Consider the following 9299-nt stretch of genomic DNA (forward strand, 5'->3'; position numbering starts at 1 on the left):
ACATAAACACTGAGCTGTCTCTCCAACAAGTGCTAAGCTGGCCTTTACCTAAGTTTCTGACCTCTACCAGTCCCTGCACCATACACAGACTTCACAAATGCATGTGCACACACATACACACAGGCACAGGCACTTGCCCACATGCACACACATATGTGTATGCATACTCACAGACACTCAAACACACATGCACACACACTCATGCTTATGAAAGAACACGACAGCACAGCTCACTAACTACTTTTACATGCTGAGCTCCTTTGGCTCGCATCTGTGCCCATGCTAGTGCCATACTCTCAGGCCTGGCTCTCATTGTGTAGTTTATGAACCTCGTGCTGTTCTTGTTCTATCTCTCATCATGCAGCTCCTTTACTGCCCCAACCTCAGGTAGGCTAGACCCTCACATCTGAGTCACAATGAAAGAAAGACATCTGCATGCCCAGTTCACATGTGCAAAATACATATAACATGGGAGGTCAGGCCAATATGTGTGTTCTTAATCCCACTAGTCTTCTAAAAATGTGTTTTGCACTGAATACTACTAGATAAACCCAAAGACTCAAAATGTGAAAGAACAACCATAAAATTTATCAAAGAACTCAAGGAGTTTAAGGACCACATGCACATACATGCACACATATGCACATGTACACATGCACACACACATGTACAGACATGCACACACACACATACACACACAGGAGCACAGATTGATGAATCTAAAGAGGATGGTAATAAATGCTTGAGTGCTGTTCAAGAAAATATAAATACATGGCTGCGTGAAATGACAAAGATAGTTCAGGATTTAAAAATAAAATTCAGTAAACATAAAAATATTGAAGAGAGGTTAAGCAGAAATTAAGATGGAGAATTGAAAAAGTCAAAAATGCAATTAGAAAACTGAGGTGAAAGCCTGTTGTCTTAGGGTTTTACTGCTGTGAACAGACACCATGACCAAGGCAACTCTTATAAGGACAACATTTAATGGGGGCTGGCTTACAGGTTCAGAGGTTCAGTCCATTATCATCAAGGTGGATGCATGGCAGCATCCAGGCAGGCATGGTGCAGGAGGAGCTGAGAGTTCTACATCTTCATCTGAGGGCTTCTAGCAGAATACTAACTTCCAGGGAGCAAGGGTGAGGGTCTTAAAGCCCAACCCCATAGTGACACACCTACTCCAACAAGGTCACACCCACTCCTTCAAGACCACACCTACTTCAATAAAGCCACACCTACTCCAACAAGTCCACACCTTCTAATAGTGCCACTCTCTGGGTGGAGCATATGCAAACCATCATAGCTGCAGCGTAGAAAAAAATGAAGTGAAAGGGAAAATATCAGGAATTGAAGGTAAAGGATAGCAAGTGGGCCACTCAAGCAAAGAATATGAAAATCTTAAAACACACACACACACACACACATGAAAAAAAACATGCAAGAACAGTGGAATACCATGAAAAGACCAATTTTAAAATGTTAGGCATAAGCTTTGTGCAGTGGCAGCATTGTAGCCAACGAGGCTTGTCTGAGGTGCGATTATTGCTAATTGAAACAAAATGTTAGGCATAACTGACGGAGGAAAGTCCAAGTTAAATGTCTCTGACCAGATTTTCCAGAAGATGATAGTAGAAGAAAAATTCTCTAGATTAAGAAAAAACACATCCATCCACACACAAGAAGCAAATAGATGAGAGGGTATATTATAGTTAAAATATTAAATATACAGAAGAAAGAGAGAGTGCTAAGGTACCAGGAGAAAACCCACTAGTCACAAATAAAGGAAAGGCCATAGGACACTCATCGATTTCTCAATCAAAACTTTAAAAGCAGAAGAGCCTTGAACGATGCCATTGACTTCCTAAAAGAGCAGGCAGATTATTGAATCCAGCAAAATTCTTTCATAGCCAAGGGGAAAAAAAGCTTTCCATGGTCTAAATAAGATAAAAGAATTCATATCCCTTAAATCAGCCCTACAGAGACCACTGGAGGCCATATTTTAGACTGAAGAGAGGAATGCACATTGACAAGAGTTAATAGAAAGAAATGTATCTATAATTACTGAAGAAATCTATAATCATTTAAACACAAAATATAACTAAAACACAAAGAACAAAACAGAAAATAAAAGAAAACACTTAACACACCTTTCGATGATAACTTTAAACTTTAATGGCCTCATCTCACCAGTCAAAATGTATGGGTAAGTAAAATAGATTAAGAAATAAAATCCATTTTTCTGTTCACTACAAGAAATTCATTTTACCCTCAAAGATAGAAGCCAACTCAAAGAGAAAGGATAGGGGAATGTATTCCAACAAACGGGAGGAAGCAAGTGGGTGATTCTATCCTACTATTTGACAAGATAGACTTCAAACTAATCAGAACAAAGCAGAGGAGATAAAAAGAAAAGGACACTTTATTCCAATCAAGGGGAAAATTAGAACTCTGTCACAACTAATTTCATTAAAAAGTATAATCGTGCATTTAAGGGACAGAATAACTGAAACCCAGTAGCACTGAGTAATTTCAATACTCCACTTTCTCCAATAGACAGGTCAGATGGAAAAAATAAACACTGGAACATCAGAATTAACCTACATAGACATCAAATGGATCTAACATATATCTACATAACATTCTACCCAATCACCGAGAATATGTATTCCACTTAGAAGCCCATGGAAGCTTCTGAAACAACATTTTACTGAGTGATTAATGAGTCAAAGAGGAAATCGTAAAAATAAATAGTAAATAAGTAAATAAATAAATAAAATTCCTAGAACTAAAATTAAAAAAAAAAAAAAAAACCCACAGTGAACTCTCTGGGACACATTAAAAGTAGTCTTAAGAGGGACATTTATGTTTTAAATGCCTCCATTAAAAAGTCAGAAAGAGGACAAATAAATGACTTAATTGTGCAAGTCAGGAATTTGGAAGAAACAAAACAACAAAGAAACCCAAGTCCAGTAGACGACAATGAGTAATAAAAATTAAACAAAAAATAATTAAAGAAGTAGAAACCAGGAGAACAATACAAAGAATCCAAGAGCTGTTTTGAGACCCTTCGCCCACCTAAGCAAAAGAAAGAAGGAGATAACTTATATTCACAGAGTAAGAGATGTATAAGGAAACATCACAACACACACCAAAAAAAAATTCAGAATACATAAAATGGTATACATCATGAAGTTAGAATTATAGAAGACATGGACAAGCTTCTAGATTCATCCAAACCACTGAAGCCAGAACCAAGAAGATATCAATGTTAAAAGACCCATAACAAGGAGACTGAAACAGTAATAAAAAGAAACTGAGGAAAGCAAGCCCAGGCCCAGCTGGATTTACAGCATTTTACTAGGATTTTCAAAGGAGTGCGACAGCCAAAACTTCTTAAATTATTTTAAAAAAAAGAAAGAAACAGAAAGAGTACTTTCAAAATCCTTCTACAAAGTCAGTATTACTCTAGTACCAAAACCAGGTAGAGACTTGTGGAGGTTTGAGTATGTCTAGCCCAGGGAGTGGTGCTATTTGGAGGTGTAGCTCTGTTGGAGTAGGTGTGTCACTGTGGGGTTGGGCTTTAAAACCCTCATCCTAGCTGCCTTCAGAACAAGATGTAGAACTCTCAGCTCCTTCAGTCTCACATCTGCCTGGACACTGTCATGCTCCCACCTTGATGGTAACCTCTGAACCTGTAAGCCAGCCCCAATTAAATGTTATCCTTTATAAGACCTGCCTTGGTCGTGGTGATTGTTCACAGCAGTAAAACCCTAAGATAAGACATAACAAAAAGCAAAAAATAAAGACCAATTTTCCTGAAGAGTATTGATGTAAAACTCTTCAATAAGATACTTTCAAACTATTCAGTTTGCTATACAGGCACACATTAAAAAAAAAAAAAAAAAAAAAAAAAAAAAAAAAAAAAAAAAAAAAAAAAAAAAAACAAAAAAAAAACTCCACTGTGATCAAGTTGGCCTTATTCCAGAGATGCAAGGATAGTTTAACATACAAAGTTAATAAATGTAATGAATCATATAATGGACTACAAGAAAAATTTGTATGATCATCTAAATAGACAAAAAAAAAAAAAAGGCCTTTGACAAAATCCAACATGGCTTCATGATAAAAATACTAGAGACAGGAGGGTTGGAGGGACCATACCTCAACATCATAAAAACTATATAAAAGAAACTCACAGTCAACATCATCCTAAATGGAGGATAACTTGAAACAATCCTATTAAACCAGTATCCATACTAATTTTCAATATAGTGTGCAAAACACTAGCTAGAGCAATAAATCTACAAAATTATAAGGTTGTGAATAAGAAAGGAAGAAGCACAAGTATCCATATTTGCAAATGATTTTCTGTTATACATAGAGAACCCAAAATTCCTCCAGAAAACTTCTAGAAATGAAAAACAATTTCAGCAAAGTGGCAAAATATTAAATCGACTTATGAAAATCAGTAGCCGTTCTATAAACCAACGACAGACATTCTGAGAAAGGAGTCACGGAAACAGTCCCATCCCCAATAGCTTAAGTAAATGTCTGGACATAAGCCTAACTAAGGAGACAGAAAGCCTCAACGATAGAAACTTTAAGTGTCTAAAGAAAGATATGATAAGACACTAGAAGATGGAAAACTTCCCATGATCATAGGTTGGTAGAATTAATATTCTGAAATTAACAATTGTGGCAAAAACAACCCATAGATTTCATGAAATCCCAATCAAAATTCTCACAGTGTTTTTTTTTTTATAGAAATAGAACCCCCCTAAGATTCATATGGAATCTTAAAAGATGTCAGAGGGCCAATATTGAGCAAAAAGAACAATGTTGGGAGGATGGCCAGGATTTCATGTTTATTACAGATCCATAGTAACAAAGACAGCATGGTGCTAAAACAGACATGTAGATCAATGGAACAAAACATATGACAGAAATGTGAATACACGTAACTACAGCCATCTGATATTTGACAATGATGCCAAAATACAGATACACACCAGAGAAAGTACAGCCTCTTCAACAAATGGTGCTGGAAAAAAACCTAGATGTCCACATGTAGCAGAATTAAATGAGACACATATTTTCATTCTGCACAAAAATCCACTCCAAATGGATCAATGATCTCATTGTTAAGACAGAAGTTCCAGAATGGCTAGAAAAAACTTAGGCATCACCCTGAAGGATATAGAGGTATAAAAGTACTTTCCAAATAAGAGACATTTGGCCAGGAATTATAGCCAACTACTGACAAATGGGACCTCGTAAAACTAGGAAGGTCCTGGACAGTGAAGGAAACATTGAGTTTCCCACAGTAGGAGATAATACTGGCTAACCATCTGCTATAGTATTAATATCTATAATATATAACAAAGTCAAAAACAAGTCAAGAAATAATGGCTCAATTTTTAAAAAAAGACGGGCTTTGGATCTGAATAAGGAATTCTCAAAATAAATAAAAATGGTTAAGAAATGCGTTTAAAAATGTCCACCATCTTTAGCAATTAGGCAAGGCTAACCTAGCCTACTTTGAAATTTCCTCTTACCCTGATCAGAACGGCAGGCCAAGGAGACAGCCAGCAACAGATGCTGGCAAATGTGTGAGAAAAAACTTCCTTTACTTTGGTGGGATTGTAAACTGGTGCAGCCACTCCAGACGGAGATCAGTGTGAAAAAAAATCTTACAAAGATAAAAATAACTCACCGGGCAGTGGTGGCGCACGCCTTTAATCCCAGCACTTGGGAGGCAGAGGCAGGCGGATCTCTGAGTTTGAGGCCAGCCTGGTCTACAGAGTGAGTTCCAGGACAGCCAGGGCTACACAGAGAAACCTTGTCTTGAAAAACAAACAAACAAACAAACAAACAAACAAAAAAACAAAAACAACAACAAAAAAATAGCTCGACCACATCACCAAGCTACACCACTAAACAAATGCCCAAGGCACTTGAAATCCCCTCCCACAGATGCCTGCTCAACTAGTAAGTAAAAGCAAAGAACATTTTATTCTGCAGAATTATAGCATGCTGGGGTCTATCATCTTCCAAGATGGAGGCACCTCTAATGAGCTTACAGGTTCAATTTAAAGCACATTGGGGGAATTTTGGGAAGGGGTAGGCGACCTCTATTTTAATTTGTTGCCTCTATCTCTAGGGACATTCTAGAACCATTGCTTGGGTTTAGGGGTCTGGAAACTGTTGCTGACCCAATGCCCTTGCCTCAGGCCAGGTGCAGGGGCAGCTTTTGATGGCAGAGACTTTTCTGACTCACTGACGCTAGGGTGTTTTTCAGTAACTGACTTGTCTAGAATTGCCTGCATGTACCCAGTTCTTAGAACCAGAGATTAAGGCCTAGTCTCCCGAACTGCCAATTTGAAGTCTGTCAAGGAGTCAGCCTAGCCTGCCTCAGCACAAAAAGGCATGGGATATTAGCTGGTACAACATGTAAAGATTCATAAACTGAAAACTATGGAATCTGGGCTGGAGAGATGGCTCAGCAACTAAGAACACTCACTGGCTGCTCTTTCAGAAGCTCTATTCCCAGCATCCACATGCTGGTTCACAGCAGCTGTAACTCCATTTCCAGGGATCCAATGCCCTCTCCTGGCCTCTGTGAGCACCAGACACATAAGTAGTATACAGACTTGCATGCAAACAAAATACTCATACAAATAAAATAAAATAACTTTAAAACAGTATTGGGTTTTTGATCTCTAGAAATATTTTTTAATAGGAATTACCTGCTCTATAAAGCTGTTGTTAGAAAAGAATATTTAGTGCTATGTAAAGAAATACCCCCCAAAAACCAAAGTACCGAGCCAGGAAAATCATGTCCCTTCCCTTCCCTTCCCTTCCCTTCCCTTCCCTTCCCTTCCCTTCCCTTCCCTTCCCTTCCCTTCCCTTCCCTTCCCTTCCCTTCCCTTCCCTTCCCTTCCCTTCTTCCCTTCCCTTCCCTCCCCTCCCCTCCCCTCCCCTTCTCTTCTCTTCTCTCTCTTTTTCTGTCTCTCTGTTTCTGTCTCCCCCCACCTTTTTGCAAAAAGAGCTAGCAAGCACACCAGGGCTTAACTGCTGAGCCATCTTTTCTAAAATAATACTTTGGACTCAACTAATGAGGTTGAATTCATTGATCAAAGCTAAGGAAAAGGTAAAATGACAAGCTAATATTAGACCAGCAAACATAACTGAAAATTGCCAAGCAAAACATTGCCTAACCTAGAGTGCTTCCTGACCAAGTTGACTTAACATCAGAAAACATTAACAGCTGTTGGGTGAGCTCAGCAGCAAAAGTCCAAGGTCGAGACCCATGAAACAGTTACGTGGGAGCCTTTTCTTCACTGTAGAACAAGATGCCACCTTGCCCTTTGCCCTAGTAGTCATGGCAACTAAAACAAAATGAATCCAGTGTCGAGGTTCCTGGTAATTTTACAGGAGCTATTGATAATCCCTAAAGGAGGGTCAGGAGACTCTTTCCTGGGATTCCAGCTGTTACTACCATCTCCAGCTGCAAATGGTATTGGGAGATGTTAGAGTATATCAGAATCAAGAGGTTAATTGATGCAGCTGAGATGTGTCTACAGTCTCTTCTGAAAGTAGATGCTCTGTAAGAAAACACAGGAAACTCACTGGTCTCATCAAGTTGGACTTTGATGAAGTTCTATTCTGTTGTGCTGTGGGTGCCCACCAGGGTAACTGAATATTTGCTGTGTATATCTAGAAAAGGCTAATGCAACAAGGTGTCTGAGTTCAATTTCCAGAGATCAGCGGTGAAACATAAAATAATTAAACCAACGTTACTGAATACTCAACAGTGTGAAGGGAATAAATCCACACAGTCAACCCAGTATCTGGAAGAGAAACATTTGCTGATAACGAATAGTGAAATGAAGGATGTTTAGGTGACTGGGGTGACAGGCAGTGAGGTGCATGCTACACAAGCCTATGGATCTTTGTTCAGATCCCCAGCACCCATATAAAACACAAGGCACAGGAGCATGCACTGGTAATCCTAGCATGGGGAAGCAACAGTCACATCTTCAGTTGTTAGGCGCCATAAGAACCTCGCCCCAAGATGGCGATGGCCACCCAAGGGCTGAGTGATAAACAAGTCCTTATTAGGTGTGAAGGCTGTGCTTCAAGGTGGCCTGATCTTACGCAAGTGTCACGAGCCTATGGAGAGATGATACGTGGCATGAGTTCATGGGCTCCTGGCAGGGTTTATAAGCTGCGCCCGGGAAGGGATCCCGGGCTTGCCATCTTGACTACCAACTGCTATGCATCCTGAGTAAACTGCTGTGAGAAGGAACCGGTTGTTCGGTGTCTTAATTCCTGCTGGTCAGGGTTGGCGCGGCGCATTCAGTCAGGAGCTTTACTGCTCTTTATGAGTCTCTACTACCTACAATACATTGCAAAAAGAAATTTCTTTGTATGACTGGCTGAAGTTGAGATCAACAGTGATCTGTAGGCACTGGAATACATGTTTAGAAAAGTCCATCTGACAGGCACATCATACTAATTTAACAGAACGACAGCAGTGGCTTCCCTACTGGGGCAAATGAGCTCCCTAGCCAGAGAGTTTTCTTTTGACTTACAGTATCAGACATAAAGTCCCTCTGTATATCAGGTCTTAAACACAGTTCTAAAGCTGTTGGTTGTACCCATGATAACCATGCCACTGGTGCTCCACAGCTCTCATTTGGCTTTGTTTTATAAAGAGTGATTAACCGTTTCTAATGTTCACTTGGATATTCGAAGGGCCTAGCACAGTTTAACAATTAAAACTACTTCTTAAAGATAAAGAACCCTTTTGTGTTTAAGATGTATTAAAAACTTGTTCTAGTCAAGGGAGCATCATACGTTGTCATAAAGTTAGACATTTAGATCAATAGAACAGTTTATTCCAGACACAGAGCCATTTGTACAATTATAGCTGATTTTCTTCTGACAAAGTGCAAATTCAATGAGTACAGAAAAGATAGTATTTCCAATAAATACTGCTGCAGCAATTCAATATCTATTTGTGTAAGATCGTTTTGATTTATCCTGTGCAACTGAAATGCAAAACTTAAACTATAAGTCTTTTTTTTTTTTTTTCAATGACTCAGGGGGAGTCTTTGCAACCTTATATTGGGAGGTAATTGATTACCTGTAGTAACCAACCTGGTAGCAATGAAGACATGTATACTCCCTTTGTGACCAGATTATTGAAACTATTTCCCTAGGAATTCCACACTGGTAGAAAGAGTAGGTCAGCAGATGGAGAGCTTGTCTCCCAGAGAGAGCTTTATAACTTGCCAGAT

At 39.2% G+C, this 9299-nt stretch overlaps 1 pseudogene; it reads left to right on the plus strand.

Annotated features, from left to right (window-relative positions):
- Positions 1–1485: 1485 nt before the first annotated feature.
- On the plus strand, positions 1486–1558 carry LOC117722799 (U4 spliceosomal RNA; annotated as a pseudogene).
- Positions 1559–9299: the final 7741 nt, after the last annotated feature.

Source organism: Arvicanthis niloticus, chromosome 17 (assembly GCF_011762505.2).
Source record: "Arvicanthis niloticus isolate mArvNil1 chromosome 17, mArvNil1.pat.X, whole genome shotgun sequence".
NCBI classification, from domain to species: Eukaryota; Metazoa; Chordata; class Mammalia; order Rodentia; family Muridae; genus Arvicanthis; species Arvicanthis niloticus.